This window comes from Neovison vison, chromosome 7 (genome assembly GCF_020171115.1).
Source record: "Neovison vison isolate M4711 chromosome 7, ASM_NN_V1, whole genome shotgun sequence".
NCBI lineage: Eukaryota > Metazoa > Chordata > Mammalia > Carnivora > Mustelidae > Neogale > Neogale vison.
The window spans coordinates 123,417,639-123,433,672 of NC_058097.1; positions in this window are offsets into that span (position 1 = coordinate 123,417,639).

The following is a 16,034-nucleotide window of genomic DNA, read 5'->3' on the forward strand; positions in this document are numbered from 1 at the left end:
AAGGGCCTTTGTCTTTCCTGTCAGCATTGTACGCTCTCATTCAGGAGCTTACTTTTTCCTCTTCTGTATTTAGTGGTAACAGACCACTCAGTCCCTCTGTGCTCATGGCAAGCTGGCTGTAAAGTGATTCTGCCCCACCCCACACTCCCCTACTGGGGGCTGGATTCAAAACTCCTTCCAAATCTTCTAGACTAGGGCCTGATCCAGAGAAGCCTGCTGAGTGGACAGGGCTCCGCTCCCCAGTTCCTGGCTCTAGAGGCAGGAGGAAGACACACTTGAAGGATTCACAGTTGCAATGCCTTGCTATGGCTTTATGAATAAATTGGGTGCCTTGCAGAAAGATCACTGTATCTCCGATGCAAATGCCCACAAGACAATAAATATAGATTCCTTTGTTGTAATCACAGCAGCGTCTTGATCTGCCTGTGGTGATTAAAGTGTAACCAAACTGCCATTTAATTTCATTCCAGGCCATTTCCAAATTGTGTTGTGTAAAGACATCTTGATACAGAAGTACTCCCTGCAGCTTAGACCCTGTTGGGAGGAACTGAATTCGGAAAAATCAGGCTTCTTCTGGGGAATGAGCTCCGATTTGGCCATGTAGGGTGCCTGTGCACACTGCCACCCGTGCCTCCCCGTCTTTGCCTCTCTCTGCAGAGACTGCTCCTGTTCTATACTCTGGAAGCCTCTTCCAACCTCCCATCTACAGATGAAGAAGCCCAAACTGCATCTTAGAGAGGAGGAGTCCTTTGCCATATCCGCTTAATGAAGGCCTGGAAAAGAACTGTTTTGGGAAAGTTCCACCCACCCATTCCCTTTAGGGGGCAATGCACTTTACCCTTGATAGCTGCTCCTGTGAAGACAGCTCCTACTGGAGGTGCAGCTGCCCTGTCTGCAGAGCTCTCCTAAGCACCACAGGTCTTAGCTAAGCCAGAGGGAGAAAGGCAGGAGGACTCATGTCAGCAGAGATGTTTGGGGGTCTGAACTAGGAGAGATGAAGAAGGCAAGGCATGGGAGGAGGCCAAAGGAGCAGCCTAGGGGGAACCAGGGATTTAGTCCAGCCAAATTGGCGGGGCTAGCCCCTGTGAGCATGCGGTAGCTGCTATGGCGGCCAAGCAGCATGAGTCATCTGCTTTCCCTGTAGCAGTTCATCCAAAGGCTTGAGAGCCCATCTGCAGAGTAGCTTTCAGGCCAGCACTGTGCCTTCAGTGGAATTGGGAAGGGTCCCTGTTAACAGGTTGTAAGGCTGATTCAACATAATCAGTGGAGAGCTCCCAGGAACACCTTTCCATCCTTTTGGCCCTGGGAGGAGAAAGAACCATGGATATGGTCTACAGGTTGGAAGAATGCACTGGCCCCTGAGAGACAAAGGAAGTGGGGGCAGAGGTGGGGGTGGGCTTGTTATCAGCTCCTGTTGTCTACCTGTGGATGAGAGGTTGCTTTAGGTTACGTAAGGTCCTTACAAATCTGGGATCTTGAAGATTCCAATATAGGGAACAAGGAAAAAGGGTGCTGAGTAAACAAGAAACTTATCTGTTGAAGTAGCCATCAGTTTCAGAGGAGAAGCTGTGTACTTGCTGTGGTGTGTGTGTGTGTGTGTACATGGTATGAGCTCTTGAACTGTTGGGATGAACAGAGCAGGGGAAGAGAGTCTGGTTGTCTGGTACTAAGGAACCTGGAGGTCCCCATTCTAGAACTGTTACCTATATCCCAGACTGAAGGGAGGGTTTGGGGGAAATTTCTGAACATATTAATCACAAAGCTGCAGACACCTCTTTTCTTTCGCACTGCCTAATCTCAGGACATACTAATAAGACACGGAAGCTCATAGAGCAAGCTAGCCTGAAGGTCCAGGGAATGGTCTAGGGTAGTTGGGATACATAGCAGAGATGGCCAGCTGAGGTCAGCTTGGAAGGTGAATGTCAAATCCCTGGGCTGTGTTTTCTGCAAGCCTGAGGACTCCAAGAGGGGTTGTATCTTCTCTTCATGTGACCAGCACAGGCCCCTGCTCCCAGGTGCTGTTCAGTACATGCCGACTCAGTGCACAGAGGTCAAACCACAGGTCAGACAAATAGCAAGTTGGAACCCAAACTGTCCCCCCAAACCTACTCGTCCAAACCTGTTCCTCCTGGTGTACGGCCCTGCTTGATACCTGTTCCCCAAGGGCACATGTCACTGCTATCCCTACTGTAACACATCAAGCTCCAGTTTGAGGGCAGATTTTATTTCCCTCATGCCTAAGCTCTTTTCTTCAGCCCTGGTATCACCACTCTGGTTCCACCAACATTTCTCATCTATCTGTAGCAGCAGAATCCTCACAGACCCCTGAGCTCTTGTTAAGTTTGTGAATCTATGCCCATTATCGCTCTGCTCTAATCCTTCAAAGACTTCCCACTGCCTGCAGGATAAGGTCCCATGCAACCTTCTGGGCCTTCATGATCCACTCACTGCTCCAATATCATTCCCCTCTACCTTGCTGCCCAGGCTTCCAGACAAATGAAACTTCCCCTAAAGCACTGCACTCTCTTTTCCTTGGATGTTTGCATCTTCGGTTCCCTTTTCCTGTAATCTTCTCATCCCCTTGTCTTGGCCAACTCCTTGAGTCCAAGCTTGGCTTAGACATGACCTTCCATGGATACAACAGAGGAGACCCATCTGGGTGCTCCTGAAGGGCCCTCTGAGTATCTCCATTCCGGCGCCTTCTACACAGCTCTCAGATGACGTGCCAGTGCACCTGTCCCTTCATAGCCCTAGCAGTCTCTTGAGGTTAAGAACCATGGCTGGTCCTGGTGCCTCACACAGTGCCTGGTCCAGAGTCAATCCTCAAATACTGTACTGTATTCTCTTGGTTCTAAGGAAATTCCCGAAGGTTAAAAACATGCCGTCTGCTTGCCTTGTAGGAGAACATGGAAGTGCCACATTACTTGTCTGCCCAATTATTTTTTGACTAATGAAATGGTATGCAGTCCTCTAAGCCACTGTATGTGTTCTTCAGGAAGGACTGGGATTAATGCTTGTGTCTTCCTTCATTACATTTGGAAGGGACTGTGTTGATGGTTCTGCAGAGCCTTGTGATGGCCACTGTGTTCCTCGGGGCATGCTTGATGCAGACCCCTAGAACACTTTAAGACTGCCAATGTAATTTCAAGAATATTGAAAAATACCATTATTTCCTCTGCTTTTGCTATTTGATTGAACTCAGTTTTTCTTTTTCTTTCTCCCCACCCCCCATGTTATCTTATGTATTGCTGGAAATAAAACAGCCTGTCTCAGAAGTGAGTCTAATACTTTTGACAGATGCTGTTCTGCTCCTGAGTGATGTTCCCTCAAGACAAGTTCTGTGGTCCCATCCGATCCCAGCTTTGAGGGCACTGCAGTCTAGGCTCGAGGCTGGGGAGCTTCAGGTGCCTGTCATTACACCACAGGTAAATGAATGGCTATGTCCAGGATGCGTGATTACTTTTCCTTCCAATGTTCTGCCATTGGGTTGTCTTTCGGAAGATATTATTGGTGAAAATTATGAATTCACATAAAAGAGAAAACTCTACTTATGTGATACTGAAGACCAAAAGACACAGCCAATTGAAACTTCTGTTGGACGGCTACTTTGTATTCTTTTTATTCTTCTTACAAACACATGTAAAAACCCCTTTGTTCAGACTTAGCTCTCTATTTGCTCTCTGGCAAGTTTCTCTGGATCTTAAGTTGCGTAAGATAAATGTGTAAGACACATTGGATTTCATAAATGTTTATCAGTGTAACCTGAGAGGGGTGGGTCATGGTAAATGAAGCCCAAATAACCTTGCCTCCTTTTCCTCAAGCTTGGCGGTGTCTACTAGACCTCTGAATGGTATTTAATTGTCTCTGTGAGTGTGATGTTTCCTCTCACGTCCACATCCCCGTATAGACAAGGGAATCCCCAGGGCTGGGGTGGTGACTTCCCCCTGTACTCTAGCTCCTATTCCGCTATGTTCCCAGAGGTTTCTGGGAAGAGCAGGTGTCCCCAGCCCAGAAGCAGAGGAGGAAGATGCCCCACCTAAGGAAAGACTTCTGTTGTCTTTATGGTGAAGAGAGGCACTGCGAGGTCTGGTTTTCTTAGCCTGTCTCCATCAGTTCCAGCCTCCAGCGTAACTGCTTCACCTCATGTCAGGAATTTTCTTTACAACTTTGATGAGTTCAAGCTCTACTTGTCCTGTCTTCTCCATTTTCTCATATGGTCCCTCCTTTTTCAGTAGCCGTTTATATAAGGTAGAGGGGCTTTGAAAGACAATGCCAGCAGGTAGGAAGGCTGGGGATGGAGAGCCCTTCTGTGGGGATTTGTGGGGGAAAAGCAGGCTTCCCTGTGGGCTGTGACACCTGCATCATGTCCTATAAGCCTCTTCTCTCCCCAAGCAGAGTCATGGGTGGAGCCTATGCCTCAATGTGTCTCTTCTTTCGTTTTCTAACCTATTTTCCAGGCATCCCTGTACATGGAGGAGGCCTCAGTGAGTGGTAAGATCCAGGAAGAGATGGTGACCGCACGGAATAACAATTATTAAGGCTTGGAACACCAAAACCACACCACTGCATCAGTGAGACGGAACACCGGGCTTTCCCGTGACTTCTTTCCCCCGAAGGCCTCCGTAACTGTGCCTTCACACCATCCTTGCTGCCAGAGAACACAGAGAGGGAGGAACACTGTAATGACACCTTCAGGAATCATCCACTTTGAATAATTATTTCCAAACTGCAAAGCACTCTTGTTCAGTATATCACGACTGCTTCTCACATTAACACTGTGACATTCATTGTAGTCCTCTTTTCACAGAAGTGGGCAAGGTAGGTTTATTCATTCATTTATGTATGTATTTATTCATCCACTCAAGAAGCGTTTGCTGAATATATAATACGTACATATCTCTGAGCTGCATTGTGTAAGGAATGCCCTCGGAGAGCACATAATCCAATGGGCAAAATACAATACGGCAATATAAAAACATAAAATATGAAAAAGTAAAATGCAAGAATAACATAAGAAGCCCTGAGGTAAAAATTGCTGTGGGATCCCACGTGAAAGGGGCAACTCAATCTGATGGGAATTTTGAGTATTATTCCCTGGGAATGGCAAGTGGTCTGCTGTGGTTGGTATATAGGGGACAGAGAGGGCTGGATGGGCAATGAGGCTAAAATTCCTTTTGGGAACTGAGAGAGGCTGAAGGTTTTGAAATGCCAGCCTAGGAAAATTGTACTTTGAGAGCAATGAGGATCCTTGGAAGACATTTGAGCAGGGAGTGGGGGTTGTGACCCTCTCTGGCTGGAATGGAAGAAACAAGGAATCAAAAGGAGGGGCTAATGTGCAAGGGGAGCATTTCCTGAAGCCCCGAAGGGGTTAGACGGTAGTGGGGTGAGTACTGAAACCCCCAATCCTTGGTTCTTTCGTTGCCTTCTTCTTGAAAAGTGTCCCATATTATGAGTGGGGAGTGGAAGCAGGGAGAAGTGGGGGACGGCAAGCCAGTCACCCTGGGGTTAACACCAGGGAAGGGTGGCTGGCTGGCTAATGGGCCCATGACTTGTTCACTCTTTTGTTTTTAGTACCCAGACCAGTGCTGACAAGCAGCAAAGTGTCAGCAGAGATGAGCACGGATTGTCCCAGGGCCTCCTTATTCAGGAGGCTGTGCTGCTCTGGATGTGACAGCTCAGCCAAGTGTTCTCCCCATCTCCCCTTAGAGCACACATTCACAGAGGGCCTGGAGCATGGAAGCTTAAACAAAAGGCTTTCTCTTGCTCCAGGCCCTCACAGCCTGGTCCAGGACATGAAGCAGGCAAAGTCCAGCAGGTGTGACCCCTGCACAGGTGTGTGAGCAGGGAGGAAGGTGACATCAGTCTGCTGAGGGAAGGGACCCCTGCAAGAGCTTAGCTTTGGAGCACTCACTCGTGCAGAGAGCTGCTATTGTCATCTCTGTCAGATCTGAATTCTCAGAGGTGACAGCTTTGACTTCAGATCTGCTGCTTTAATTGAGTCTTTGTCACTCCATTGATGGTAATTTGCACATCCAATAACTAGAGCTAGTGTGGATTGAGGCATGGGTGATGGGACTGGAGCTGGGCTGCAGATGCCAAAACCTTGTGGGGGAGCCGTCTCCCTACAGCTGGGGCCCTAAGCTGGGGTTTCTGGATGCCCTGCTGCCTGAGGCTTAGGGTGGGGAGCCCCCAGGGTTCCCTTGTCATTTGCTGAACATCATCTGAGCTTCAAGTGAGCTAAAGAGGGTGGGGATATAACAGTGCATAATAATGACCCTTGTCTTCTAAGAGTTTCTAGTCTGATGAGAGAAACAACTAGACTTTGAGATCGCACGTGAGGTCCTCATAGAGTGCTTCTGTGCTATGGGACCAGGGAGCCAAACAATCCCCTTTGATTCATCTGTATCCCATTTAATCCAACCACCAGTGCCGAGCACCTGTTTCCGGGAAAAACAGTGTGGAGCCATGGGCTGGATGTGGGCAAGCAGAGACTGCAAAGACTGTGGTGTTATGTATCAACAGGGCTAGCTGCTCTTTCATCCTTTCTCCCTCTCTCCCTCTCCCTCTTTTTCTCTCCCTGTCCCACCCTCTCCCCTCCTTCCTCCTACCCCTTCGCTCACCCCTCCCCCGCTCCTGGCTCAGGCTCTCTCTCGCTCCCCCTCCCTCTCTTTCCCTTTCTCCTCTCATCCTTTTCCATTCAGTCGAGCAACAAATATTGGTTGTGCTCTGACTCTACTCAGACTCCCTGTTTCAGATCTGGGTAAGAATGGTGAGCTCAGATTCCATCTTGATCTCATGGAATTTACCCAAGTGTGTGGGAGACATAACCATTAATCAAATAAGCACCCAAGTGTGTAATTAGGAACTGTGCTGGGAAGGGTGCAGGGAGCTGTAAGAGTGACTCGTGGGCTGATCTCATTGATGCGCCCCAGGGTGGTGGGCACATACTTCAGCAACTAGAGCACTCAAGACATTTTATTCTGTATTGTTGGTAAACTAATGTTATATTCTATATTCGTAATGCCATATACACTTACATTTTATAATACTGTATATATTAAGTAATATACATTATATTATGTATACACATACATATGTATATTTTAAATTGCGATCCATAGCGTATGATTTCTGGCAATAAAAATGAGTCTGTTTAGAAAGGTGAACATTGACAGAAAATGTAAATTCACTCTCAAAGATTTAACGTATTAAGAGACTCGGGAAATACTAGAAGAAAACACAAGTGAATGTATAATCTTTGGGCAGATAAGGTCTTTCAAAACATGAAGGGAACGATTCATAATTCTGGTCACCTGAAATTTTAGAGCTTTAGTAAACCACCAAGGAAGCTGAGTGACAAGTGAAAGACCAGCCGACTCCTGCCTCACAGGTGGCGGGCTGCTGCTGGAGTCCTGCCCACAGGGGCTGGGCAACTGAACAGCGCCATGCATGGTACTGCCCGTCTTCCGCACCAGCTGGTAAAGAACTGCTTCCCTGAACCTCTGACGGACATATGCCCCGTCTCTGGCTCCTTTCGGACCAGCCCCACTCCCAACATCCAGGAATTTGAAGATTAATGCTTCTAGAATCCTGCTCCAATGCAACAGCTGATTTTGCCCTAATTTGTTGATGATGTCCATGCTATACGATTGTCAAAATCTTTAGAATTTACCCTACTCTTCACATCACATTATGGAATGCTTATTACGTGCTAGGCACTGTCCGATCTATGTTAGACTCTCTAACTCATATAATCTTCACAACAGCTTTGGGAAGAGGATATTAATACTATGCCAGGTTGCAGATAAATGGAGATATGGAGAAGGCAACTACTCAAGTGCCAAGGTTAGATAGTTTGAGAAAGGTGGAGTGAGGTTGAACTGAGGAAGTCTGGCTTTGGACCTGATTTTTTTTTTTTTTTGGAAAATCCTGAATGAACTAAGACACTAAGTCAATAAGTCAAAAATATAGAACAGCTAAAATTACAGAAAAATTTCATAAATACAATGAAAAGACTAAAGCAGAGATATTGCCCCCAATCTTTTCTTTTTTTTTTACATTTTTATTATTGACATATAATTGACATACAATGTTGTATTAGTTTCAGGTACACAGCATAGTGATTTGACAGCTCTACACATTATGCAGTATAGAGCCGATACTCTTAGCCATGGAGCATTACTGCCTTTTCCAAATCAGCAAGAACAAGAACAACCCAACAGAAGAATGGACGAAGGGTTTGAACAGGTAATTTGCGTGCACACAGACACAAAAGAGATATATAAGCAAATAAACCTATGCCAAGGTTTTCACCTCCACTAAAAATTAGATAAATGCAAATAGGAGCAATAATTAGATATTTTTCTTTTATCATATTAGAAAAAAATTTAGAGTTGGACAACACCCAGTGTTAGAGATGTTGTGAGCATTTGGACAATCTGGTTAGTAAGGGTTATTGTAATATTTTGGGGGTAATTTGGTGATATGCATCAAATTTATGTGTTTACCTTATGAAACAAATCAACTTTCAGATTTACTGTAAGTAGAGAATTACCACAGTGCAGAAGGATATGTACTCAAGGATATTCATAAAAGTATTATTTATTATCACAAAACATTGGAAATAACCAGAATGCCCACCAATACTGAGTTAATAGAACAAATAATGGCAACTTATAACAAAACATTGTCACTCTCAGAAATCACGATCAAACTGAAAATGCCTGAATGACATTTTACATGAAATAAGAGCACAGAACGATGTGTATAGTAGACCACTTGTGGAAAATTAGATGCAGGGACGCCTGGGTGGCGCAGTTGGTTAAACGACTGCCTCCAGCTCAGGGCGTGATCCTGGAGTCCCGGGATCGAGTCCCACATCAGGCTCCCAGCTCCATGGGGAGTCTGCTTCTCCCTCTGACCTTCTCCTCGCTCATGCTCTCTCTCACTGTCTCCCTCTCTCAAATAAATAAAATAAAATCATTAAAAAAAAAAAAAGAAAATTAGATGCATATCAGCGCATGTATATGCACAGGGATCATCTGGAGGGAATGCCACTGAAGAGTACGTGGTGGGAGTCTCCAGGTGTGGAAGATCTTTTTCTCTCCTATTCTGGGGGCAAAATTCATATCATTTGGATTTTTAATTAAAACACTAAATACATTTAATTGAAAGAACTATCAGTAAGATATTGGCTACAACTTCTGATCGAGACTTCTGGAAGGCATTGTTCTTCTTTTAGAAAAGGTTTTTCAAATTGCAGGTTAAAAACCATACTCATTCTAAAATCAACATGTAGGTTACAGACAACATTTAAAAATGAAACAAAAACAAACACACAAAGTTGAGTGTTATTTTTTGAAATAATAAAAATTTAGTAAGTGTGTTGTGCTTTGTGAGTTAAAATGTTATCTCTAGAGTCAAACACACTGCTTTGGGGTGTGCCAAAGATATGCCTCTGGTCAGCCAGAGTCCCGGGATTCAGACACTGAGGAGGATCTCCCCCACCCCTTACCTCCAACTCTTGAACAAAGAAAATAAAGGGCCCAAAGAGAAGAGAAGAGGACTGGCTTTTTTTTTTTCCTGGTCCATGGAACCCAAAGCTCTCTTTCTCCTTTCTTTTACCCAAGACACTAAATGTACTATGGGTTTGTTGAAAGTATGTTTCTTACTAGCAGCATCAGGTAATATGGAGATGTAGTTTTTCCAAACAGAACCAATAGCTCACTGAGGGTAGGGCTGCTTTCATAGCAGAACTGCATGCTTTTACCTCAGTCTTGGAACATGAGAACCCCAGGATTGGTGAGATGCAGAGCCACCTTGTGAGGTTTGTGTAGAGAATACCTACAGGTTTCCCCTTGACCACGTAAAGCATTATGTTAGTAATGAGCCCAAAAGAAGCTTATAGATAGAAAGACTGTGCACAGCAAAAATAATGCCAATAATATTGCTTATAAAATATTTTGGGTGCCTGGGTGGCTCAGTGGGTTAAGCCTCTGCCTTCAACTCAGGTCATGGTCTCAGGGTCCTGGGATTGAGCCCTGCCTTGGGCTCTCTGCTCAGAAGGGAGCCTGCTTCCCTGTTTTTCTCTGCCTGCCTCTCTCTCTACATGTGATTTCTCTGTCAAATAAATAAATAAATAAATAAATCTAAAAAAAATACTGAGTATACAGTATTTTATAATCCAAAAGCAAATATAACCTAATAACAGCAATTCATTGCTAAGGGTTATGTTAATCATATTGTTGGTTGTTGTTTTTTTTTTCCCCTGTATTTTGCTTTGACATCTTGGAGCCTTGTGACTAGTAAGGGGAGGGATGGCCCTAACTAATAACTATTTTCTAGAGATAGCAAACAACTTGCCTGAGTGCATGTCTTTGATAGTCAACCAACAAATCCAGAGCCCATACTCCTAACTGCCTGCTATTTATTATCAGGCTCTTGCAGTCTGAGATACTATCCCCTGCCCTGAATCACCCCAGGGCCAGGTACTGGACTAGAAGTGACCACCTCTATAACCTAGAGCCTGCCCAAATCCTCAAACTATCCAATCCCCAGCCTGCTCAGATGTATACCCTGCTTCACCCATGACTTCCCCCAACAACCACAATAAAGCTTTGTTCATGTTGTTTTCCTCTTGCCCCTTCTGACTCCTGACAGATTCTAGTGCATCCCTGTGTGGCCTTGTGTGGTATGGCATATGCCTTTCTCTTAGGAACTGTAAGTATCAACTGTCTTTTCAGTGGCAACAATTTCCCGATTTGGTAGCCTTACCATGCCTGATTATAACAAATCCTGGGTACACTTTCAGACAAGTGTCGATCAATGCAAAATAATATAGGCACTCAAAATTCCAGATTATTCAGAATTATTAATAGTAGGCTCAAGCCAATTGAAGACTTACATCCTCACTTTGCTAATAGATTTAATACCACAGAAAACTTATTCTGTGAGAAGGGGAGCCGTTTGGAAGGTAAATGGTGTTTAAACTCTATCAGAATGAAATCCAGAGACTGGTACATCCATGATCCTAATGATTCTTCTAAGAGTTGGCTCAAGAGATCTAGATTGAGAAGATTTTCAGTGTGGAACACTAGCAAGAGCATTCATTGGTGGCCCCAACAGCAAGGTGGGAATCAACTCTGTCTGACAATGGGAAACAATAGTTTCAAACCTTTTCTCAGAGATCTTTTGCTGCAAGTGTTAAGCTGCCTTGCCCTTTCATATAACAGTGAGTTTATGCCTGGAGCAAGGTTGTGAATGAGTAGTAGCTCTCTCTCACAGAAAAGCTTCTCATCATCCTTGCAAAAGGATGGCGTTAAAAGCTTTCAGGCCAATTCACACCAGGGAGATTCTAGTTGGAAGCATTCATGCTATTAGAGCAACTTGACAACAAGAAATTGTCAACTGATTTCTTAAGCTCCTGGGAGTTTACCAGTGGAGTCAGGGATCATTTCTTCTGGATTTGAAAACTGTACCAGTTTACTTATGAAAGAGAAATGTTCTAAGAGAACAAGAAGGAAAGCATCTAAACATCAAATTGAACAAGGCTGGTTCAAAGCTTTTTTCACATGTCTGGGATATAATCCTAGCAGCTCCTGATAGGGGTCAATGATAGAGATCAGAAGTGCTCTGTGGGGGTTCTTCTGTTTCCCAACCTTGCTGTCAGTCCTGCTGGACATGCTTGGACAGAAGGGGAGGTTGGGATGGATGGTGAGAAAAGTTGTAGTAGAAGACACTGTATATGCTTATGTCTAGAAATAACATTTTCATAGACCCTGATTTCCTGGATTTGGAGAGAAGGAGCCTTATCTCAATGATGTATTGATGATGGGTGAAATAAGGAGCTTATAGTGGAAGAATTCATGCTCCGCAATAGTAGGACTTCATTCTCTGTGCACTGTCTTTGCTCACATGTGCTTGGGGCTTATCAGTTTCAATTTTCTCACATTCATTTCCTCTTTAATCCTTTTAACAATTGTGTGATATTATTGTTACATCTATGGCTATGGAGCCTGAGACTCAAAGGGTTAACAGACAGTGAGGTCAGGGTATGGATTTAAGTAACAGACAGTGAAGGTCAGGGTATGGATTTAAGCCATGATTTTGCCGTCATTAACCCAATCCACACGGCACCAGTGGGATCCATACCAGGCCAAAATTCATCACGTGTCTGTTCCAGAAGATAAGAGGAGGGTCGGCCTTTCTTTTCTCTTTGTTTCTCTCTCTCTCTCTTTTAAAGATTTTATTTATGAGAAAGAGTGTGAGAGAATACATGAGCGAGGAGAGGGAGAAGCAGACTCCTTGCTGAGCTGGGAGCCCAACGGAGGCCTCGATCCCAGGACCCTGAGATCATGACCTGAGCCAAAGGCAGATGCTTAACCTACTGAGCCACCCAGGTGCCCGGAGGGTCAATTTTCCTGAAGTAATTCCTCTCCAGTCATGCTTTCCTTACCCAAAGGCAAGCATTACTCACCACTCCACACACTTAAGAGGCTCCCTGGGGCGTTTTCAGGGAGTCAAGCAGTTGTCTTCTGAGTCTGTGTGACTGTGAAGAGCCCAAAGCAGTTTCTTAACCAAATGCTTCAATCTAAAGTGCAGGCTGGGGAGGTGGTGGTTTTGGGGGTGGGGGTGGGAGCTGGGCTTGGCCACAGGTGGCCTGTGGCTTTGAGGCCCCTTGGGCTTGCTGATCCCTCAGAGGGATCATGTTACATTTGTGGAGAAGATTAGGAGCTCCTTCTATGAATCTGTACTTGATCCTTTTTGGGGAAGACTTGCTTTTCCTTCATTATACAGTCTGCACTAACTGCTGTGTCTTTGGTGTGCAGGGAACTCTTATTCCCAGGTAGTGCCCAGTTGCAGGAACGCTGTCCACAGAAGGATTTGGGGAGGGTGGGGCTGAGGGCCACAGAGACCCAGCATGGGGTAGACTGGAGTCAGGTGCTTTCCAACTTTCCTGCCTTCCTGGGACTCAGTTTCTTCATTCTAATCTCAAAGGATTGTTGTAAAACTTAAATGAGATTAAACAGGTAAAGCCTTTAATGTGCTTCACACATGCTGGGCTCTCAATAAATGCTACTTATTACCACATTCCATTCCTCATCCCTCCCTGCCTTCCCCTTCCTTTCTTCCTTATTCCTTCCCTCTTTCCTTCTTTCCTTCCTCCCTCCCTTCTATTTTCCATTTCTATTTTCCCTCCCCTTACTTCACTCTCTAAGGCTCAGCTTCCAGAACCAAATGGTGTCTGGTGGGTTAGGGCAAGATGAGACAATGCTGACCCCCTTGGGCTGCACAAATGTGGCAAAAGCCTTGGGCACAGCTCACTGATCACTACAGGCAAGACCAAGGCACAATTACATCTGTGCTTTCTAATGGTGCATCTGGGGTGGAAGAATGGAGGTTGAGGGGCAAGACACAAAGAGGGCTATTTGATTTTTCTCTCTTTCCTCCTCTAGATAAAAATGAGATTCCTGTACTGGAGAACAAAATACTCCCTCACAAAAAGAAGACAGTTAAAATTTACTTCTGCTGCAATGTAATAAAGGGGAAAATAACCCTCAACATCAGGAAATGACTACATGCTTTCCCCCTTTATATTTGAAACTAGAGGTCTTTACTGCTGGCTTACTCATCCCAAGCATTAATTTTCTATTATGAATAAAATTAATGAGTTTAGCCAATTTCTGGTGCTCGTAAAGTTGTGCTTTTCATCACCAAGGTTAACAGCCTGCTGAAGACACCTCCTTTTGGCAGGGTTCCCACAGAGCTGGGACTGACTGATGCTTCCCTCTGGGGCTCAGAGAAAACCCACACCCCATCCCGGTCCTCAGACACCAGATGCCTGCTTTTTCTTCCTTAAACCCACAATCTCCCCTATTTACTAGTCCTCCAGCTTAAAATTTAGCTCCCCAGGACCCTTCCCTGATTGATCCCAAGCATTATGATCACCCTATGATGTCATATTATTTTTTCAAGATTTTATTTATTATATAGTCAGAGATCACAAGTAGGCGGAGAGGCAGGCAGAGAGCAAGGAGGAAGCAGGCTCCCCGCTGAGCAGGGAGTCCGATGTGGGGCTCAATCCCAGGACCCTGGGATCATGACCTGAGCTGAAGGCAGAGGCTTTTAACCCGCTGAGCCACCCAGGCACCCAATGTCATATTCTTTTAACCCTTACACAGAGTTTGTCACAGATATTAACTATGATGGGGGAGACAGCCAGTCTGATGGGTTCATGCTCGGGAATCACCAGCCAAATCTTCTCACCCAGGGTAAGGTCAGGAAGGTTTGCAAAAAGATGTGCTGTTGAAGTGTGTAGCAGGACATATGGTTATGGAGGTAGGGATTACTCTGGGTCTGCTTCGTGTCTCTTATTATAGTGCAGCTCTGTAGACCAGAGGTTGGCCATTTACAGTCCGCTGGCCAAATCCAGACCATTTTTCGGAAATAAAATTTTATTGAAATACAGCCATGGTCATTCATTTACATGCTGCTTGTGACCGCTCCTCACTATGACTGCCACACTGAGCAGCTGTGGCATAGATGGTGAGCCCACATGATATATTTGCTGTCTGGGTCTTTATAGAATAAGTTTGCACACTCAACTCCAAGCTCATTCTGCTGTTTGCAGTAAACCTTCCTGCTGCTTGATCTCAATCAAAATATTCCTGTCCTCTGTACTGGGGAATTAAGTCTCATTATAGCTAAAGTTAAAATGTTAAGAACTAATACAGTTATAAAATGTGAACCCAAGGGTTTGGTTGTCCAAACTGTGTTTGGATCCTTGGTCAGGCTAATCACTAATGACTGTATAATAATGATAGTAAAGGCAATAATGGTTTCTATTTGCTGAGCAACTATTAAATGACAGGTTTTGGGTTGGGCTTTCAAAATACATTATTTCATTTAAGTTCTCTTTCTCTCTCTCTCACACACAGACACACACAATCTCAAATGTAGGTGTTTTTTATCCGCATTTTACAGATGCTGAAACTAAGGCTCAGAATTAGTGGCGAACTTGACTCAAAAATCATGTTCACCTTTTAGGAAAAGAAGAATATATACAAAACCAGTAGCTTAAACACAACTGAATGCTTCCCCCACCCTATTCCCACAGTAGAAATCTGGAGATGAGCAAACATGGCAGATGATGTGGAAACTTCATCGATGTTCTGCATTCTTATCACATCATTTTCCAGTTTTTAGTTCTCCTCATGGACTGAAACTCCTGTGGAGTGCCACTCATCATCTTTATATTCTAGTTAGGAATGATGAAGAAAAGAGAAGAAAGCAAAAAAGGCATTTCCCTACAAAGAAGACACAGAATCTTCTGTTTGCAGCTCATTGGTTAGACTTCAGTCACATGGCCATAACTACCTGCAAGGAACATGTAGGTTTTTGGCTGACACAGCGCTGCCCTGAATAAAATAGGGAGATTGTCTAGCTGAGGAGTAGAAGATTATTGGAAATGCTTGAAATACATGCTCCATTTGCCACTTTGGCTCCCCAACTTCGGTGGCATAGCTCTTCTCACACAGAGAATGCATGCCCCTATTCCTAAGTCATTCCCACCCCTAAATCTTGTCCAGTTACTGCGTCCAGCTTAAAGGTCCTGAGCCTTTCAATGTTGTGCTATGGGAAGTCCTCTCCATCAGTCCAGATGTGGCTTCTTATAGACTGGTGATCATAAAAAAATGTCAGGCTATTTGTTCCTAGGCTACCTAATACATCATTGTGGAGAAACATAAAACAGCCACAATTAAAAGAAAACCAGCCTTCCATACAGGAAAGGGGGGAAGATTTGCAGAGATGACTGGTCCACAGGGATGGTTAAATTCTGCTGGACAGGGATGGTAGGGCTTGCTTTGGCCAGTGGACTGAATGGCTTCCTTGGCCAGCAGATGTGGCTGTTCTTCTCCAGCTCGTGGGAGTGGCTTGGGTAATGCGGTGTGTGGCTCTGCTTCAGAGAGAGTCCTCCCTCTCGATCATCCTCCTACCTCCTTGGAATTGGGCATGGGAGAGCTGGTCCTTTCTAA